The 21,786-nt window shown below is 42.0% G+C and overlaps 1 protein-coding gene and 1 pseudogene across 1 annotated transcript in view; both read left to right on the top strand.

The window, feature by feature from the left end:
- Positions 1 to 18,016, top strand: part of LOC138515686 (exportin-5-like) — a 33,303-nt pseudogene extending 15,287 nt beyond the window's left edge.
- The window catches only part of GRHPR (glyoxylate and hydroxypyruvate reductase), a 315,324-nt gene that overhangs the window by 167,932 nt on the left and 125,606 nt on the right, over positions 1 to 21,786 (top strand). The window lies entirely within an intron of this gene.

The following is a 21,786-nucleotide window of genomic DNA, read 5'->3' on the forward strand; positions in this document are numbered from 1 at the left end:
TATAATTTAGTGATATCATTTGGCATGATAAATAAGGGAACCTCACAGCACACAAAAGACACACTGATTCCTGACTTCATCCTGATTTTCTGCGTGACGCCCTGATATGATATGGCATTTGTAACGCGCCTATACACAAGTGTTTCAAGGCGCGACGAGGCAGGGAGGGGAGGAACAAGGGGAGACGGACAACGATCCTACTAGGCCAGGTGTCATTCAGATCGCGCAAGTGCAGGGGTGGGGGAGGGGGGAAAAGTGCAAGGGGAAGGGGAGGGGGGGGAAGTGCAGTACAAGGTAAGTGGCGTAAAGTAATAAATAAATAGGGCCAGCTGGTGGCAAGTGCAAGGTAAGTGCAGAACAAGTGCTGGGAAAGGGGGGGAGGCTGTAGGGATACAGAGACAGTCCCGCAGTGCAGAGGGGTTCCAGTGCATCAGTGCAAGTGGAGAGCGGCTGGGCCCAGGACCGAGGCCGTTAAGAGTGGTCCATTTGCAGAATCAGTGCAGTTTCAGTGAAGGATATTAGCTGTTCAGCAGGGGAGAGGGAGAGAGAAAGCAGAAGCAAAGAGGAAGGTTTTGAGGTGCTTCCGGAACCGGAGATGGTTCTCCTCAAGTTTCAGGGAGGCAGGAAGGCTGTTCCAGAGGGAGGCCCCTGCAGCGGAGAGAGATCTACCCCCAGCTCGTTGCTTGGAGAAGCGGCTGACCCTGAGGGAGTTGGAGGCGGATGAGCGAAGGGCTCGGGAAGGAAGATATTTGGGAAGAGAGAGTTGAAGGTATTTAGGACCCAGGCCCCAGAAGGCCTTGTGGACAATGCAGAGGGTTTTGAACTTTATCCTCGCAGCCACTGGGAGCCAGTGTAGAGATTTCAGTCCTGGAGAGATACGGTCCCTGGGCTTGAGGCCAAGGACAAGTCTCGCAGTTCTGTTCTGGATGAGTTGCAGAGGGCGGAGAGTGGAGGCAGGCAGATTAAGATGGAGGCTGTTACAGTAATCCAGCTTCGAGAGAACCAGGGCTCGGGAGACAGTGTGCTTCTGGGGGAAGGAGAGGAAGGGAAGAATACCTCTGAGGAGGTGCAGCTGGTAGTGTGACTTCTTAGCGACGTCAGAAATATGAGGAGAGAAGGAGAGTGTGGAGTCGAAGATGACCCCAAGGTTTTTTGCCTTGCAGGTAGGAGCAGGGAGGGGGCCAAGGGAGGCAGGCCAGAGAGCTGCAGGGAAGGAGGGAGTGGGTGTACCGATGAGTAGAATCTCAGTCTTACTGGCATTAAGGCAGAGGTCATTGGCGGCACACCATTCCTGGATAGCAGACAGACAGTCAGAGATGAGGGAAGGAGAGGGGGAGGCTGAGGGTAGCCTGAAAATGAGCTGGGTATCGTCCGCATAGCACTGGAAATTAGGGCAGAGAGCGGCGATGCGGTGGGCAAGGAGTGCCAGATACTGGTTGAACAGCCAGGGAGAGAGATTAGATCCCTGGGGGACACCACAGGTGGAGAAAAAGATGTCGGAGAGGAAGGACCCCAGTTGGACCTGGGAGGGTCGATTTGAAAGGAAAGGGGCCAGCCACGCCAGTTCCTGAATTCTCCATCCTTGTTCCTGATTCCTGAGTTTACTTACCAAGCTAAGGCCTCAGCATTGCTAAACTCCATTTTTAGCTAGGCCCAAATTCTGAAACCATCCCATAAATCCAAGGGAAGCATTTTGAGCCAGTCTGGCGTGCTACTACTAAAGGCTTGCCTGCTACAAACTCCCCATACCACTGATCTCCAGTAACCAGTGCAGTCCAGTGCAGTAACCCGAGGTGCCAGTCCAGGTGACCAGAACCGCCCAGCTGACCCTATCCCACCAGATGTGCCCTGCAGTCCTTGGTTAGACCGATCTGTGTGATGACCAGAACCCTTGACGGTCCAAAATCTTAAATTAAAGTGGACTGTGTATTAATAGGAAGCATAGAAAAATCATGGCATACCTTGCCTTGTTTTGTTTCATCCCAATCTTTAAACCCTCTTATCCTTACCTTAATAACTTGTAAGCTTGTCAGAATCTTTATTGCAATCCTGTCTTTGATCTATCTTGCTAAGCGCCATTTCTTTAGTCATTTTCATCTTGTGTAAATCTTAACCCATCCATCCTATTTCGAGTGATCTGACTGGTTCCGCCAGGAAAGGACACTGGGGATTTGGTGTTGAAGTCATGAATCAGCTCCAGAGCTTACTTTGTCCCTCCTTGGTATTCTAGCCGGAATGCTCTAGTCATAGAGTAAACTAAAGTAAATATTTTCTTGTCCAAACTGAGTTCTTTTCTGTTTTCACTGCCCAATTTTTCTAATAATATCTTCCTCAGTTCAAAAGCTATAGACTTCATTTCAACTCTGACTTATACATAAGACCTGTAGCTACATCCCAACACAACTGCACTAAAAATCAGTGTATTTCACCCATTTTTCTTATAAAACGTTTGGGGAATTTTAGGCAGGAATCCGCGTTTTTTCAAAGTTTTATATGTGTGATTTTTGTTAATTATGTTCAACCTTTCATTCCGATTCAAAGTGTTAACTCTTGCTTAAACTATAGCTCATGATTGTTGGTATCTGTTCAATGTTGCTCCCATAGAGATTTGTATTGATTTAGGATTTTTGCACACTTTTCATTGTTTTTGCTAAGCCATTTTCAAATGTCATTTTAAAAAGTGTAAGATTTCAAACCCGTTTTCGCTTGTTTGGGGAGGGAAGGTGGTATTTAAATTTTGTTCACTGTTCTTTATTCCTGAATACCTACTGCTTCCTTATATCTGTTTAGAATTGCTAATTTGTGGGTTAAGGAATTTTGCAGGGGGAAATCTTAACTCAAGTGCTATCTTTCAAAACTGTTCTTTTCTCTGTTTTTATATTCTGTGTTGCTAAAAGTGAATTTAGCTGCCTTGCATACCTTTCTATCTGTTATTGTCACCACATTGGTGATTGCTGCTCCCTATTCAAAGTATATGTTTAATTTGAATTTTAAATAAATAAATATTACCTTTACCAACCAGCCTGATTCCTGGTCCATTGTGACCTGGGGATATTTTGAGAAGGGGTGTGATATGAGTGGTATATCACTCAGAATATTGAACCTATAGACGTAATAAAATAAGTGTTTAATGTGTGCGCTGCATACTAGGCTGAGACCAGGGTGTATTGCCTGATTGAAATCCTTAGCATTCATACTCATCAGTTTCTTATTAGAAAAAGATGTTGCACTTTAAAATAGTATACATTCTATTTACTTATGTTTGATATACTTTAAAAATCAAACTCATAGAAAACTGTTATTATTTTGGGTGAGTTAAGGTTACCATGATATTTGATTTAAATATAACTATTTGTTGTAAATCTATAGATATTTAAATTGTTACCTTATGTGTAATGTTTGTACACTGTAGTGTTTTTGTTGGTTTAACCGTGACTCTTTTGTAAACATTTTATTTTCAAATTTTCATGTGTTTTTTAACGTTTAGTTATTGTTGGTGAAATATGTGTAAGCACTGTTCATATTATATATTTAATAAAAAATATACCTGTGCGTTTTTCGTAATTTTGATGTACTTTTTTAAAAATGGAAATTATTTGTTTCAAAATAGAAATATCATTTTTGTGACAGCCTCCACATCACCCCTTAAAGCCTTCCCTTACCTCAAATTTAATAAGAACCTTTGACTAAGAGTCCAATTGAAAATATCACTTTTAAAAATTACAATTAGTGTATTTATGTATAATAGCTTTTAGAAAAATACCAATTAAATATGATTTTACTTATAACAAGAATACTTTTATGTACTTTAAATATTTTCTGGGTACCATTGCACACATTGCCAGAATTTGAGGAAATATAGTAGGGTTATGTTATTAATATTAAATAGTATATTTGTTTGACTTTTATGTTGGTACTTTTAAATCTTTTTAAATTGTAAACTATTGTTTTATACAGAATAAAGCACAAAACAAAACTTGTGTTGTGTGCTTTTTAATGTTAATGGTGTAATAGTTTACATGGGTTTCATATGTATACTATTTTGTTTAAAATATTTGGTTTTACTTATTATTTTGTAAAAGCATGTCTTAATTGATCATATCTAAATGTTTGCAGACAAGTATCTGCATTAGTTTCTCTGACTTCGATTATTCCACATTTTAAGGAGCCTAAAAAAGAATAAGCATACCCTGGGCCAATAGTTTGTAAATTTGGAAGTGACACAATTTCACCAACTTATGTTTTAGAAACTTTGATGGTCGAGGTAGTTTTTCTTTTTGTACAGTTTAAATGTGTACATTTTTTTTCGTCTTTTAGTATTTGATTTTTGTGTTAGAACTACATTGGAACGGTTTTATTTTTTTGTTGAAGTTTGTTCGGTACTTTGAATTTTATAAACATTTCTCAAATAGATTTTCTCATGTTTATTTTGCATATGCGCAAACATTGCAGAATTTCATAAATTATATTTTCGTGTTACCCTTTGTTAATTCTGATTAGCAGATGGTGCAAATTACTTCACTTACATGTTGCCTATCATCTGGGGCAGGGTTTTCAAAATAGTCCTAAATGCAAGATCTTAATTTCCCAAATATAATTGTTCCAAAGGTATTTATATTTTTGGATTGTTACTTTTTGATTTTACAAGTACTAGCACAGGAAATGCTTTGACTAGTGTCAGTACTAAAAATATTTACTTGTGATATTTATTCAGTTGTTGAAGTTTGTGATGTAGAAGTTAAAGGAGTACTAGTGATAGGTAAATATCTTTTGTGTGTGCTACGCTTGTTTTACTTTTTAAAACACTACTACTTAAAAGTGATAAAACTTTGTTATTTTTCTGATGTTATAGGATTTGTTATTGGGACATTAGTTGTTGTCGTTTTAGTTATATCAGAAGTTTTATTTTTAGAAATGGAAGTAGAAGTGGAAGATTTTGTTTGGGGGGTGAGCTAAAACATGGTTGTAGACTCACCTGAGTGGCAGACATTCCATAGAACAGGGTATTTGACCCATGTTTGTTCTCAGTGGAGAGGCTCCCACACTCCTTTTGAATTTTGTGAAACTTTAGTTTCACCCTAAGTAACCAAGGTTATTCCAGACATGGACTCCTTGCTCTGTAGAAATATAAATGCAACTATGCCGTCTGATTATAGATTGGCCTAGGCCACTCATAGCACTTTCGCATCATGAAACAATGTAGCAACATGTGAACCTGAAATCATTGCTTGAGAAGCCATTTTATGAAAGGAGGCCATTTTATATATATTCTGGTTTTCAGCTTGAGCACAGTAACCGACCGCTGCGTGAACTTTGAGTTGCTTACATGGTTAAGAATGCCAGGCTGCCACATGATTTGTTTTGTCTTATGAGAGAAGCTTGAAGCACAAGTAATCTGCAAACCCAAGTGCCTTTCTCTCTAGTTAGGCCATTATAGCAGGCAGCTAGAAAGAATTATACATGGCTGTATGTGCTCCCCCGCGGGAGTTGTTATTCATTTCTGCTTCAGAACTGTCTGACCTTAGCACAGAGAGATAACATTGGCTGGCAAGGAATGTTTTCCTCCATCCAGATGCACCCGGTTCTCAGATAGTAAATTGTCTTGGCACTGGCAACAAGAGTGTAGAATGTTTTAGTACAATGAATTACGCAGTAACCCCTTGAACCCTAGCCTGATGTCTGGACAAAGGGGGCTGGGACAATGCCTTCTAATGCTGTGAAGTTTGCTGTATATGTGCCTGTTATACTTGTACTCTCTCTCTCCCCTCACGGTGTCCTTCTTGCACATCGTGGGGCGCTGAGATCCATTTGATCAAATGCTAATATTGAATAAATATATGACTTTGGATCCTCGTGACTGGCGTGTCATTAGTATATGGTTGGATACCTTAATTCCGGTCTTTGATCCGTCAGCTCAGTGTGCTTAGAGAGGCTCAGCTTCATCTCACTGAGGAGGCCTAACAAGGCCGAAACACATGTCAGGGGCTGCTAATGGTACTCTTATCCAGAGGAGAATTGACAAGCATTTTGGTGCTGTACTGCCCTTGTGGATGGAACAAAGACTGATGTGTGAAGGGCGCAGGTAGCTAAAATGTGGTTGTAGACCTGCATGAGTGGAACAAATTCCGTAGAACAGGGTATTTGACCAATGTTTGTGCTCAGTAGGGGGGCTCCCACACTCCTTTTGGATTTAATAAAAGTAGTTTGCACCGTTGAAATAGTAATAGTAAATCGCAATGTATTTGTATTCTTTTTTTTTGGATTTGTGCACTTTGAACAATTAGAATAGTAGTATGTTTATCATTAGGTGAAGTATGTTTAATTTCTGCTGTAATAGTACTTTTAATTATTAAAGCAGTGCTAGAACTATTAATAGGCAGTGAAGGTTGTATTTTGATAGGCAAAGATTGTACTGTAGAAATACATTTTGATTAGTGTTTTTACTCATTTTAAATAGTTAACTTTAGGTGTTAGGCATGGTGAAATCAATTAGTGAGATGTGATGCAGGTAGCCTCCGTGGTAACATTGGGAGTACTTTAAAGTGTATTAGTTATTTTGTTTGCTTTTTTTGTACATCTTCTTTTTAAAAAATGGTGGATACAGTTGGTGTGATTTGAACCCGTTCAATAAATGTGTGTTGCAAGTCGTTCTTTTCAAAATACATTGTTTATTCGAACTTCCTTTTGTCTAAATATGTGTGCTTTTATGGGGTTTATTTTTAGGTATGTTTGCTGTGTTTTTTTCTTCCTTTTTCTTTTCTGGCTTTCTGTTCATGCTTGTTTTTGTTGCTGAAATAAAATAATGGATACAATGATTTATACAAGTGTTGTTTAATGTATTTTAACATTGTTAGGTATAAACTGACATTTTGTATATTGTACTATTAATATTACCCTAGTTGCTTTATACATATTAACATTTATTTAGACATTTGTATCAACATTTCTATAAAATGTGCTGTTTACTAGGTTTTAATTTTGAGGACATTTGATGCTACTGCTTACTTTCATATCAATATTTTGGTATGTATAGTACGCGAGTACCTAGTTTTATTTACATTTTAGGTATAGAGCTATTACTAATAAGTTGGTAGCTACCTGCATCTTTTCTTTTATAAATTTCTTTTGTAGCATTAAAAACATTATACCTTTTTCATCTTCTTTTAATGTTGATGTTTTTCCTCTATAAAAGGAACTGTTGCAATATAATCCTACCTGAGGATAGGAACACTTGGTTAGAGGTATTGGAGGGTAAAATGATACATTTTGGGAGTCCCACAGTCTATACCATTAGAGCCTCTTAGGTTGGAATTGGGAGTTCACTCTCTTTATTCACTATGTCTGATCTCCGGTGCAAACTTTGGAGTACCATATTGTCTGCTGGAGCGGGCTCCCTTTCATCATTGGTGGCCAAACCATCCCTGACTGCGAAAAACGCCTTTATGACAGGTCTTCAGGGCACCACTTATTGTCATCTGGCTGCGATTGGCATGACCATTAATGAATTGCTGGACAGCCCCACACCTTGCAGTCCTTAAATAGTAAAACTGCAGTATGGGATGCGGATTAGAGTCTGCTACGGTTAAAAAAAAATAATTGTATATATGCAGGTCAGAGTTCTACTCCTAATTTGCCTTGCTCGTACTTGACGAAACACGTTAATTCACAACTAAGGCGTTTCATCACCTCTTTAAGATTTGATATTCTTCCTACTAATGAACATTTGGGTAGATGGAGGTGGATTCCCATGAAAAAGGATATGTAGGCTATATATAAGAGCTTACTTGTTCAAATTAATTTGTAGTATAAGGGGTACGCCTTGGACAAATATCATAAGTATTTTATTTCTTCTGACCAATTCTGGAGCAATAGCTATTGTGCTAGTTCAACGGTGGCAACAGCTGGGGCTTTTTATATCTGGAAAGAGATAATGAAGCGGGTGGAGGATATTATACATTGATTGACCTGTGTTGTACGAATTCGATGGCATATTAACTTAAGACATAGCTCTTTTTATGGTGTTAATGCATTTTAAAACGCATTGTTTAGAATGAAATACATTTTTTATGTTTTATTGTCTTCGTTTTTAATTTTATTCATGCATATAATTAACTGAAATTTGTGATACAGAAGACTGATTTGTTAACCATTGCATAAATAAAAAAATATATAATTTACTGCATACACCTGTATGTTTTAAGTACTTTGCATCTGCACAAGTCTTGGTTTTCAATTGAAGTAATTTATATTTTTAATATGCATGGGCAAATACGTTGCATGTATGGCGAAATGGCAAATGCGAACGCAAGTACGATGGGGTGTATCTGTATGTTGTTTGATCTACATTATGTATTTAAGAGACATTTTAATTGATGAATTTCACAGTATATTTTTCTGAAAATGAAACCCCAGGTAAGTTCTATAGGGATTGTCTATTTGGTAATGTTGAGCTGTGAAAGTTTATATGTTAATATTTGCAAACATCCGTGATGTAAGTGTATAAGGCATAACACATGCGTGCGTATTTGCTGTATTGCTGCATTATTAAAGCCACACGTTGGTAAGTATAGGTGTAGAGTTGGTACAGTCTTCATGCACACTATGGGCCTCATTACACGGAAGGCGGTACGGGTTAAAGGTACCGGTGACCGTTAACCCGTTACTGCCTGATTACGAGGTCCCTTTGCGGGTTGGTACTTTAACGCCTGCTTTTTAGCAGGCGTTAAAAACCAACCTGCAAAGGGACCAGGGTGCTAATTACGGTACCGCAATTTGCGGTACCGTAATTAGCACCTTCCCCATTCCCATTATGCCCTATGGGGCAAAAATGGGAATGGGCAATGGGGAAGGGCAAAGGGGGAATTACCGCCCTATTCAAGGTTGGCGGGGCGGTAATTCCCCTTTCCTCCAAGGCGGTGCCGGTATTTTACCGGCATGGACCAAGGTGCTAATAGCCTACCGTGTAATGAGGCCCTATGTTTGGAACTGGAAGTGTGCGTATTGTACGTTAGGCATGCATGAACCTATGTTGCTTTGTATGTAAGGCAAATGATTGTAAGTTTACGTTTAGCATGCCTGTATTCATATATATTTGTATGCACCTCATTGTTGTATTACATATGCCTTCTTATATGTATTTTTATTACAGGGGTGATTAAACTGTTTTTAAATGTAGGTGAAAACACAATTGTAGGAGATTTGTACATCCATTAGCTGAAGCACTATATTCGGCGAGTGCCCACTGGATCACCATTTCGTGATATGAAGGTGGACTGGCTTGCTTTTAGAGGTGGCATATAGCAAGATATGACAAATGAACTTTTTGTTTGTTTATTTTGACAGTATTGTGAAGCCACCTCATTTTTATTTTAATCCACACTTGTGGTGACATTAGCGATTGAAGGGGATCAGAAATGTGCTTTCAATAAAAGTGATCTGCAAACTGTTACAGGATTACTCCCATCAACTAAAATGTATGTTTTTATGTTTGGCAGTACGTAAAGCGTGGATGCTTCACATACACTCTGTACACTAACATTTCTACACACTCACTACAAAAACATGCAAACTCGCACCGCAGTACCCTTACACTGACCAAAACAATGTCTCGCCTTCCTCATGCTGGTCTCTTGGTCTTCCTCCTTTGTCTCCTCTGACCTCACCCTTACAACCCACAATTTCCTGTTTCCTACTTTATACCCTCAATGCCCCCCTTCAGCCATTGGTCAGCTTTCCCTAGCCAATCTGTTTTCCACTTTCCCCCCCGAGGGCATTGTTGTGCAGAAAAAAGCTTTAGAATGGGACTAAGCCCTGCCCATTTTCTCCGTGCTGAGCCATTGTGTGTCAACCACACTGGGTCTGCCAGCTCTGTGTCCCACTCTGTGTCAAGGTTTCCATGGCTGTCTTCCTCCGCGATAAGGATTGAACATGTTTCTGGCAATACGTCCACCTGGGTGCAGAAGCAAGCCGTTAATTTGCATGTGTTCGCAATGGTCCATCAACATCACCCTCTTTCCTAGACTCCTTGCTGCCACCATAGAACACTAGATTCAGAGTCTGAAAGGGGTAGTTCACTGTGTATCTCTGTCCCGAAGATTATGACGCGGACATGGAGCGTTAGTTGAGGTTTGGCCCTTTGCAGCTTGTCTGCTTTACTGGCTCTACAAAGCTAGAAAGACTGGCAATTATCTGGACCAATAGGCATTGCATGAGACAAAGGTAGACTGCTGAATTGTAGGCCTCCACAAAGGGGAAGGGGAAGGGGTAAGGGTTGAATTCCTCTTCTGCCTTCACCTCCAAGGCCAGGACTGGCTCGGAGTTGTACTGTGGAAGCGCAACTATCCCCTGCCCATGACAAGGCATAGTTGCATAGCCTTAACCCTCAAACATTCCTAAGAGGGACAGGGCTCTAAGAGGACTTATCACCCTGCAATTTTCTGACCAGAGGATGCAGCACAAAAGGGCTCCACTGGGTTATCTTTAATTAAATGCTGTCCCAAAGCCACAGGTAAAACAGAGTTAAAATAAGCTCATGCAGTGATGGAAATCCAAAAGTTATCCATCTGCTGTTCTGCCAATTAGCAGATATCCCATCAGTGAGAAATACACATGAGGGAGGGGGGGGTCTCTGGAGTTTGCAAATTCACCTGCCCATAATTTCCTGTGACATTTCTGTTCACAAACTGAGCAGTCAACCACATGCTGATCGTTTTTGCATTGGTGAGGATGCTGTCAATATGCCTAATAATGGCGTAGAGTGGTGACTGCTGTCATTATTTATTATTTAGTTTTGCATGTGTAAAGCGCACTGCAGCCCTCAGGCATTGAGGAGCTATAGGAAGGCTTGATTCAGGGTTACATGAATGTGGCCCCAGCAGAAACTTGGAAACAGAAACTAGTTGCGGTTAACAATGGACATTTTCATGACAGTTTCAAGACAATTAGGCAGAAAAGCAGTACATTGTCAAAATCATGTTACAGTTCACATAACATAAGTTGTTAGACAAAGAGTCTAGTTTTGATGGCCTTCCTGAAGGTTGCATGGGAGTCGATCCCCCTGATGGAAGGGGGAAGGGAGTTCCAAAGCGTGGCCGCCATGTTGGGGAAGCTTGTACCACCCGCTTTCACTCTGCGGGTAGAAGGTACAATGATTCTGTTGGTATAGGCCGCTCTGGTGGGCCAAATGGGAGTGTGCAGGCTGATCCTTGGAGCTAGGTAAGATGGAGCACGACTGTGCAGGCACTTGTGCGCCAGGGCGAGTGTTTTGAAGGTAATTCTCTCCTTGACGGGGAGCCAGTGGACCTTTCTCCTGACCTGGTCACGTCTTTGGATGCCTGGTAAGGCCCTGAAGGCATTATTCTGTGCTAGTTGTAGTTTGGCCAGGTTTTTTGGGAGGTGCCTACCAAGAGGGCAGTGCAGTAGTCAAGCCTTGACCCAATTATTGCCCTAGCTATGGTGAGGCAGTTTGGTTGGGAAAGATAAGGTCTGGCTGCATTGAGGACTTTAGAGTGGTACCCTGCAGAGGAGGCAATTGCATTGACCTGTCTATTCATGGATAGGTCTGGTTCAATGTATACGCCCAGCGTCTTGATGACTTTGGATCAGCGATAGGGATCTACTGTGAAGGATTGGTATTGTTCATCTAGTTTCCCCAGAGTGGAGGGGCCCCAATCAGCAGGAGTTCTGTTTTCTCTCTGTTGAGGGAAAGCCAGTTTTTAGCCATCCAGGATTGGATTGTGGAATTAAGGGTTTTGAGGTCGGATATATGGTCACCAGAGAGGGGGGGGATCAGCACCTGGGTGTCATCAGCATAATTAGTGTATGAGTAAGTCAAATTACCAGCTGGAATAGTTATCTAAAATTGTCATTACAAATTGTGCAATATTTGAACACCGACATTTGGTAAGTAATTCTGTTTGTAACATTGGCATACTTTGTCCCTCCCCCACCCCAAACAAATACAGCAGTTAGGGCTTTGAAGACAAATTGAAATACTGCAAATTGGTTTGGGTTTGGGTTCGGATGGAATGGGTCGGTAGCAAATACCCTGCCTTTACTTTTCCCCCCCTCATTTTCTCTCCCAGCCATCCTCTTGCATTGCCCTATAATTGCTAGAGTACAGGAACACATGGGTTTAAGGAATTGACTTTTGTGTTCAATAATATAAATGCCTGCAGTTAACATTGTATGTGCAGAAACAATTGAGTTCCATTACATATGTTTGATTAGTAACAAATGTAATGAGGTGTGTGCATGTGTTAAGAGAATATATAGAACAGGTCTACTTTCTAAATCTGCTCTTATACAAAACCCAAGCCCAGATTCACAAACCAGTGTTTCCCCATGTGCAGCGTAACAATGGCAAAGGTTTGTTTGGCTCCACTCCCAATATGTATTCTGTACTGCACAGTGCCACCGATTACCAGCTTGTGGTATTGCACTCCCATACATCCAACGTTGCCCCCCCCCCCCCCCCCCCCCCCAAGCACAGTGCTGCCTATTAGATGCCTGCAGGAGTGGACTAACACTGTTGGTTCAAAAGCTTGGGAAATTTAGATAGCTCCGTTTCACCTGGACTAAAGTGGCACACATTTAGCTTGGCTGCAGGTACACATGTGCGATAATGCAGCACCACACCTATTCCCTAAATGTGGTAGTGGACTGCAATAGGCACATGTTTGTGCTGGGGACTGTATTGCCAGCTGTGTAGTTCAATCTCTTAGATCCAATGTTGATGCTCAGCTGTACAATGCTGCATATTAAAGCCTGTGGTCGTGTACTCGTGTAAAAGGGGTGGGCGAAATTACCACCAGTAAAACGAAATTGGTTAAATGTGCCTCCAATTCCCTTTCACTGGTGGTTTTGCACTGGTTTTTTCAATAATTACGTTTGTGGGACCTTAAAAGGAAATTCCATGTAAAAGGTAAAAAGATGCAGGAGAGCAAACGAAATTTCGTTTTTCTCGTGACATTTTGTTTTTGAGAGCCCGAAACATTTCGTGGCATCACAACATTTCAAGCAGGGAAAAAGACTGAAATCGACACTTTCCCTTCACTGGCGAAATGAGTGAAGCAGGCAAACTTTGCCCCGAATTCGCCTATTTTTCTGCAGAGCACAATTCGGCCATACCGACCACCCTCTGCTCCTGTACAAATGCAGGTGCCTGGCTCCACACTACTGCAAAATGCTGTGGTACATTACATACATTTATAATAGTGGCTAAACACGCACACAATGGCCTTCTCACCAATTTATTTTCCGTGTTAAGGCTTGAATCGTGGGGAAATCTGCTCCCTTCACAATATACCAATGCATGTAAATGCGAAAGAATCAATGCAATATGCAGGGTAGAGTAAAGGAACTCTTACGGGCAACATTCTACAACTTTAGCCCTGTCTTCTACAAAATGGCTGATCTATGCTCTCACAAGCCACTTTGTACATTTTCCAGAGTGAGTGTCTGCTTTTCCTATGTGTTGTAGATCTCCCTCTAACTTTATCAGCTCTTCTAGCCCGGGGTGGGTGCACATTAAAGTTGCATCATTTTTGAGGTCCCCAAAACAAAATCTGACATTGTTTAGCCATGCATCATGAAGCAAACTGCTCCCTTCAACAATAAGTAGAATAGATATGAATGCCATACAAGTGGAAAAACAATCGATGCACTGCAAACGACTGGAGAATAAAGCATATATCCATATCCCTATTTTTCACCTGGACAAAATGAAACCATAGGGTAGCTTGGTTGCAATTACTCTACGTGGGCCAGACTGTGCCGTGCCACCACCTATGAACAGTATGTTGTAATGGGCTGCTGTAGGCATATGTTCTTGCTAGATTGCATAGTGTCACCAATTAACAGCCCAAGATACTGTTACTTCACATTCAATGTTTAAAGCATGTGATGGTGCACTCCTGTACACCAAATGCTGGTGGAAGGCTCGACAATGTTGCACAAGCCATGATTCATAGATTACAATGGTGGCAAACCCACACACAACCGAATCAACCCCACGCCCATTAACCATGTCTGGTAGTGGACTGCTGTAGGCACATGTTCGTACCAAATTGCATCGAAAGTAGCAACACCAATTCACAGCCTATGGTACTGCAACCTTCTACATCCAATATTTAAATCCTGTGACAGCGCACTATTGTACACCACGTGCTGATGCTGGGCTCTACAGTAGTACACAGTGCCATGATGCATAGTTTAAAAGTGTTATGCCCACACATCGGATTGGTTCCCTCACCAAACATTTGTCAGTGGTTGGTCATTCATCATGAAGAAGCATGTTCCCTTTACAAAAGCATGTAAATAAATACAGCACATCGGTGGAGAATATCAGTTGTTTACACAGGATAGACCTTGGAATTCTTACAGGCCACATTCTACACCTCTATTTCCAACTTGCATTTAGAAGTAGGTAGCTACAATGGGTAGCCATGGACAACAAGGTTCTTGCCCCTGTCACTGTGGAGGAATGGCTATGGGTCCCAAGAAGAAACATCCCCAGGAGGGTCCTAAACCACCCAATCTTGAAAGTGCTGTGGTCACTATGGAGGAAGGGGGTTTATTATCGCTGGCTTACGACCTGGCCCTCCTCACTGAGCTGTCTCTGGCCCCCCCTTCATAGATAATATAGCGGAGCCAGCTGTATTTCAAATGTGGTTCGAGGCCGGCCTTAGCAGGACTGGCCATCTTTGGGTGGGGGGCTCGTTCCTATCCCTGAAGGATCTAGAGGAGGCTCTGGGCACACTGTCACCGTTCCGCTACCTCCAGCTCAAAGGAGTTCTTACGGAACTCTTGTGGGGGGGGGCCCTTAGAAGAGACCTAACTGAATTTGAGAGGCTCCTCATTTCAGCCGGGGGCTCTAGGGAGATGATATATCGCCTTTACAGACTTCTTTTGTTCTCGGCTTCGAGGGAACCCCCACCACCGCGCACACAATGGGAGAAGGTCCTGGGGGAGGTAATACATGACGAGAGATGGTCTAAAATGTGCAGGAGAGCGAACCGCTCCACGGCCTCTCTCCAGTTTCGGCACCAGGCTCTCAAGGTGCTACACAGATGGCACTATCCCCCGCAAAGGATAGCGAGAATGAGGGAGGGATATGATCCAAACTGCTGGAAATGCAAGAAAGCAAAAGGCGACTACATCCATATGTGGTGGAAATGCCCAGTGGTTCAGATGTACTGGGAGGAGGTACTGTCCTGGATTAAGGGAGTCGATGGGGTGAAGAGACCCCTATGCCCATGGCTCCTCTTTGAAATAGGCGTGGGCGAGGGACACTGGGAACTAAAGACCACATCTTGCAGATTATGCTGGTGACGGCCAGGTGTTGTCTGGCACAGAAGTGGAAACGTCCTTGTATGCCGGGGAGAAAAAGAGTGGTTCACTAAAGTACAAGCCATCTATGATATGGAGTTTTTTACACACTTAATTGATCAATCCAAGACGAACATAGAAGAGCCATGGCTCCCCTTTTTTGAAAAATATGGACGCTTGACCCAGTGAAACAACACCATGACGGGAGGGGGGGGCTCTCCCCCGCAGATATTGAAAACCATTGGTAACGGGACTAAAAAGGAAAGGCCTTCAAAGCGGGACCTGACACATCAGTGTGCAGAAGTAACAACTGAATTGGAGTGGAAATACTATGTATGAACTCGCTAGATAAAATGTACACATGAGCTCGGACTGGGGGTGGGTGGATGGGGGGGGATTCTTTTGTTAATTATGCTGGAATTGTCAAGTTTGCGTATGCCTTTTGATGTTATGACTCAAAATGATGATAAAATATGATTTTCAAACAAAAAAAAGTAGGTAGCTGATTTCTCAGGCAGTTTGCATGTTTTTTGTCTCCTCTCTCTCCATCAGCTGTCTTCGCCTTGTGTGAATGGAGGAAAATGTTACATGGTTTGGTTGCCACAAAAAGGATTTGCCAATGTTTCTTCATGCACTACTTGTGCCAGACAGTACAGAACCACTTTTTAACCATGCGTTGTACAGGACTGTGCAATTTGAGGCGTCCGAGAAATGAGACTGACACAAAGTTGTAACTTTTTTAACATTAAATATTTTATTAAATACATTTTTTTACCCTGGCTAATCCGTTACGGTTTCGCTTGTCAAAATGTTGGCGACCACCACCACCAAGGTTTTGTTACAAGAACATGTTTGCACCCATTGCCAGAAGCTTTAACGGGTAGTGGAGGTGATCATGAACCTGAATTCCAGCCACCAGCATCGGAGCGAGGCTATTGAGATCTGCGATGGATTTAAATAGGAGTGCCCATGCTGTGTCACTTGTGGACTGAAGTTGGCTGAAAAAACACAACCTGATATTGCCTAACATTGGAAATGCTGGGCCAGGCAATCTTACCGTGTTGGGATTGCAACTCTCAATGCACTGGCAGGCTACCTGGATTGGGTAACTGTGCTACATCACAGAGGATAAATGTGAAGTCCTGGAAAGACTGTTTATTCCGGGATAAGCCCGAGCTGCAGCTGGAGGTCACAGATTTTCTATGCATAGTCGTTAATAGAACGGGGAATGTGGAGCAAAGGAAGCAATGCCATTCTTGTTTGAAGAGGTTCCCATGAACTATATCTTGATTTCTGTCTAAAAGGAGAATGGAAAAAGCTGCTGACTGAGAAGAGCTATTGGGTTTTAAATAAACTGTCCATGATTATTTGTGGTCTAGCCAACTTGCTCTGCATGGTAGTGGGTGAAGATGATGGATACCTGGCAACTTTCAGAAGTATCTGGATTCCTTACTTAAGTTTACAACACATTCCAGTCTGTTCCTTCGTTCCTCGTCCCAAGGTATCTGGAAAGCATTCTTAAAGCATAAAATAGTTTCCAGTGATACTGTGCTGCTGTCCAAGTTCCCAAAGTATCTTCAAGCTACCACAATGAATCTACTAAAAGTGGGATTTCCTTCCAGAAATGACAGCCCAAGTTGATCTCATTTTGACTTCGACAATGAGGACGAGTACTTAGAATTCTTCAAATCATTTTGTGCCCAGCAAGGGAGGGTGATCAAGGTTTCTTGTCAGCTCGCCCCAAGGACTTATTTCCAAATGGCCAGAGGTTGGCTGATGACAGGCACAGCCAATACTGTAGCATCAATATCACAACCCTCACACGCTCTACAATGGGATGCTGCTACTTTCTTTTTTGAGTGTGTCCTTAAGAAAATTACTAAAGTCATGAAAAAGGAGGTTATCCCAGTGAATTACTGTGTAAATCTGGTGCAGCTTCTTCTGAATTTTTCGACGAAGGATCCTCTGATCGTGTCATGTGCACTTAACATGCGGACCCCATTTCCTTTTCTTACCAATAGTCCTGAATGTCTATTTGAGATTCTTACAAGTTATTTGTAATTGTTGAGAAGAACAAGAGCCCCAGGTCAAACACTGTAAAGAAAACAAGAAGACCTGCCTGCACCTACATTAAGGATATTTGCCAGAGCAATGCCAGAGCTCGTCCTGGATAACCTTGAGATCCTGTTCAATCAAGTGAAACAAATGCTGGGAAGTGAATTGCTGCTTACACTTATGGAAAAGAGCATGCTTATGGAAGCACTGATCTGTCAGCAATGAGTGCACAGAGAAAATGGCCCCTGTGGTTCTAATCTGGCTGTTTAGTGGGATGCAAAAGGTCCTATCCAATCCTGAAGATTTTAATGCAGTATGTGGGTGCCAATTGCCATGGATCTGATACAGATAAAGGACTTCCGAGCTTAAACCGTTTGCGGATATGCTTGTGTGTCAACTGTTATGGGAGTGTCAAACAGGCTTGTTGGCCTAGTGACATTGAAGAGGCCAAAGCTGGAGGGTTTGTTAGTGGTGCCATGGCCAACGGCAAACCGATCTACAGTAACTCCTGCTCTCCATATATCCTAAACCTCTTGACTGCATACTGCTTCTTATAAGTACAACATTCAGCTGTCAGACTATTTATCCAAGATGCTTACCCATTTGCCAAACTGCTCTACAGGTTAGAGGTGAATTCTTCTGCACCAGAAGTCTCGCAGACACTGCATTTTGTTTCCACTTTGCCTACTTTCAAATCGGAACATTTGAGTGTACACTATAATTTTTTTACACGTTTCAAACTCCTTCAAGGTTTTTGGGCATGCCTGTGTGTACACAATGACCGATTATTATGCTATTGAAGACTTGGCTGCCTGGCTCCTTAAGTATGTCTTTGTAAACATGGAAAACATTCCAAACTACAAACTTGCCCTCATGATCCATGTATTCATGAAGCCGCTGGTGCTCTTCTATGCCAGCGAGGACAATCGATATCAATCCCTCTTGTCTCCTGTTCTTGAGCTGTGTAAGAAACCTCAGGGTATTCTCCTAATACTGCACAATGCCATGGTAAATAAATATAATTGTGCTATACCCACTGTGATGAATTTACGGAATTCCTCCCTTCTCAGGCTAGCGAGGTGAGCCCGCTCCACAATACCCTCCCTAGATGTAGAGGCAAGGGGGCCTCACTGGGAGACGAGAACTCCTGTTCCTGTGAGGAACTCCCACAAGTGGTACATACTATGGCCTACATGGGGGTGTACTACAATACCAGATCCTGTGAAATATCAGGACCGATTCAGTGTGGAGGGTAAGTTGGGTAATAGCCAGCTTCTCCAGGAGTTTTCACTGCTCCTCTCAAGCACCCTCTTGTGCACCATCTGCTCAAAAACCCCTCTGCTGACACATCTATTCGGGCAAACTATCATCCGATCTCCATCACCCCGTTCCTGGGAAAACTCCTGGGGAAGCTGGCTAGTACACAACTTACCCTCCACACTGAATCTGTTGGTTGCCTTCATGCAAACTACTCGGGGGAAGAAAATAATAGTTTTGTCTTCCTGTTACATATAGTTTTATGATATCACACAAAACAAAGGACAGGTACTGTATCAATTTACACACATGATTTTGTTACATCTGTTTTGTGTTCACTGCATCTAACCCTGGCCAGAAGAACCCACTGTGCCTCCAGGGTATTCTCGCCCTAGATTGTGCTGATGGGCCGCCTATTTAACAGGGATAGGAAACAGAGGAAACTTTCCCTAACACTATAATGGAAGTTTTAGTTTAGAACTACAAAGTACCTACTTTGGGATGATTATTTCTGTATTTGTGTCACGGTATGGTTAAGCAGTTCACGTGGGACTTTTTTTTACTTATGGTTGAAAACCGTGTTATTTTATATACCCTCTGTGAAGTATGCTCGGCTATTCCATGAGTTTTCATTTCATAAAAGCTTGATAATTAAAAAATAATTGTTAGTGACAGACAACAAGAAATAATCTTTCCTAAGGTGTAAAACCTAGAGGTTAGATGTATTGGTTTCTTTACACCTGCCTTGTAAAGAAGCACACCTTAGCCATTGCTTGGCACTTCTCATGCAATAGTTCTAGTGGGCAAAAATTAGTAAAACTGTGACCTTTCGTTGTGTCATGTAGACACTGATCAGCAATTGTAGTTATTCTAATAGGTAAGTGTCTATCTTAATTGGTAGACATCTATTAGATCTCTGGTCGACCGGTTTCAATGACTTCATTTATTTTGTCATCTTCTTCAGGCCCGATTTCTTAGATGTTATAGCGATCAGTCATTCTCCCGTTTAGTTCGGCGGGGCACCCACACCTTAGTCTATAAGATAAAGTAAAAAAAGAGGGGGACTTCTTTTAGGCCGGGTTCTTGCTTGTCAACAGGAAACTTATTTTTTTTATGCATTTCATGCTCTTTCAAAGTTGAGTGTGCAAAGACATTCATTTGCCCCCTCCCACACTTGCTAGGCACACACCATATACCAGTCTCTTACTTCCTCTCCTAAGTAACCGAAAAAGCTTGATTGCCTCTATTCCAACGGAAAAGGCTGTATTATACTCATGATAACTTGGTAGAGAGACAGTGTTTACCTTTTCATGTCAAGCAATTCCATTGATGTGTTTTGTATATGTTTTCATCTGCTCTGCTGATTATCATGGGTAGAAACTGTGAATACAGGGAACAGAAGGGGTGTGAATGGGAATCCCTTTTCCATGTCTTCCATTTGATTGTATCGCAACATAGTCCAAGAGGAGTTTATGATTTGTAATGTAAATATTAGTACATATTGATTATTCTAACCACTTGATCTCCGCCCCGCGAAGGTCCGTATTATTTTCATAGATGGACCTTGATGCCACATACTTCCATGGTAGCTATACAGATGGGCAAGGATGCTGTGAACTACAACAAGACCCGGAGGAATCCGGGAGATTTTATGTGGGTTGTTCAAGGCATGTTCATGTTAGTGTCATGTCCCCAGAGTGGCGTTCTAAAACCCTGTCCCATTCCAGGGAGGACCCATAAACACCACTTCAAATTTAGGTGATGTTTATTTATTTTATTTATTTATTTAATATTTGTATTGCGCCGGTAGCTCGCGAGCCTCGGGGCGCAGAGATAAGAACACGATAGATAGACAGACAGACAGGAAAACGGACAGCAGAGACGGGAAAAAACATACAGAGATTACTCCAGCTGGGATTTGGACATGTGGTAATTTATTTGAAGATGTGGGTTTTTAGCGATTTGCGGAAACGGATGTAGTTAGGCTCTATTCTTAGCTGGACCGGGAGATTGTTCCAGAGATTGGCTGCGAGGGACGGAAAGGCTCTGCCTAAGCCGCTTTTAAGTTTATGTGGGGCTATTGCAATTTTGCCGAGTTGGGATGATCTCAGTGTTCTGTTTGGGACGTATGGTCTGATGCTCGTTTTTAGGTATGTTGGTGCTCTTCCGTGGATGCATTTATGAACAATAGTTAGGGTCTTAAAGTGCACCCTATCTTCAATTTTTAGCCAGTGAAGCTCCCTTCTGGAGTCGCTGATATGCTCTGTTCTAGATTTAAGCTTGACAGTTCTTACTGCGTTGTTCTGTACAACTTGGTAGCTTTGTAGGCACCGTTTGGAGGCACCCAGGAGGTAGGCATTGCCATAGTCGAGGCGTGACAAGATGGTGGCTCTAGCTATGGTCACGCAATTGTCCTCTGATAAAAGGGTCTGATGGCTTTTATTAGACGGAGGTAGTAAGCACAGTTTTTCTTAACGTATTGTGCTTGGGCCTCTGCCCCTAAGGATGCTTCAAGCAGCATACCCAGGGTTTTGACCTTGCCTAATACTGGTATAGTGGTGTCTTTAATCTGAAAGGATGCGTAGGATGTAGGTAACTTAGCTCGGGCGTATGATGAGCCAAAAATCATGAGCTCTGTTTTTTTCCCATTAAGGCACATCCAGTTGGAGTCCATCCATTGCTCCACGTAATTATAAATCATGTTGAGTTGCTCACTGTCCTACATGTCATATGACATAAAGAAAGAGAGGACAAAAATACATATACAATAAGGTCAGTAATGAACGGTCCCGCAAGTACAAAACTCGTAACATGTGTATATATATTTTTGTCCTCTCTTTCGTTATACATGGCACTGATTCGACATTTCGATGAACATAAATGATCAACTTGCTGTATATCCTTTTATGTTTGTTATATCACTGCTATGACATGTCACCATATTTTGGAATACAAACTAAATTGTCAAACTTTGTTGGGAAATGTTGTGATGCCTACTTAACATGCCACCTCTGTTTGCTCTGTTTTTGGGTCTGGCTGATGTCCAACTGTTAGTCACCCCAATATATGATTGTCAAAAATGTACAAAATATTTTTAACAACCTCGCAGCCTTGGAAGAAGAGCTTGATGCTCGAAATACATGTCGG

Source organism: Ambystoma mexicanum, chromosome 6q (assembly GCF_040938575.1).
Source record: "Ambystoma mexicanum isolate Mex_15411 chromosome 6q, UKY_AmexF1_1, whole genome shotgun sequence".
Classification (NCBI taxonomy): Eukaryota; Metazoa; Chordata; class Amphibia; order Caudata; family Ambystomatidae; genus Ambystoma; species Ambystoma mexicanum.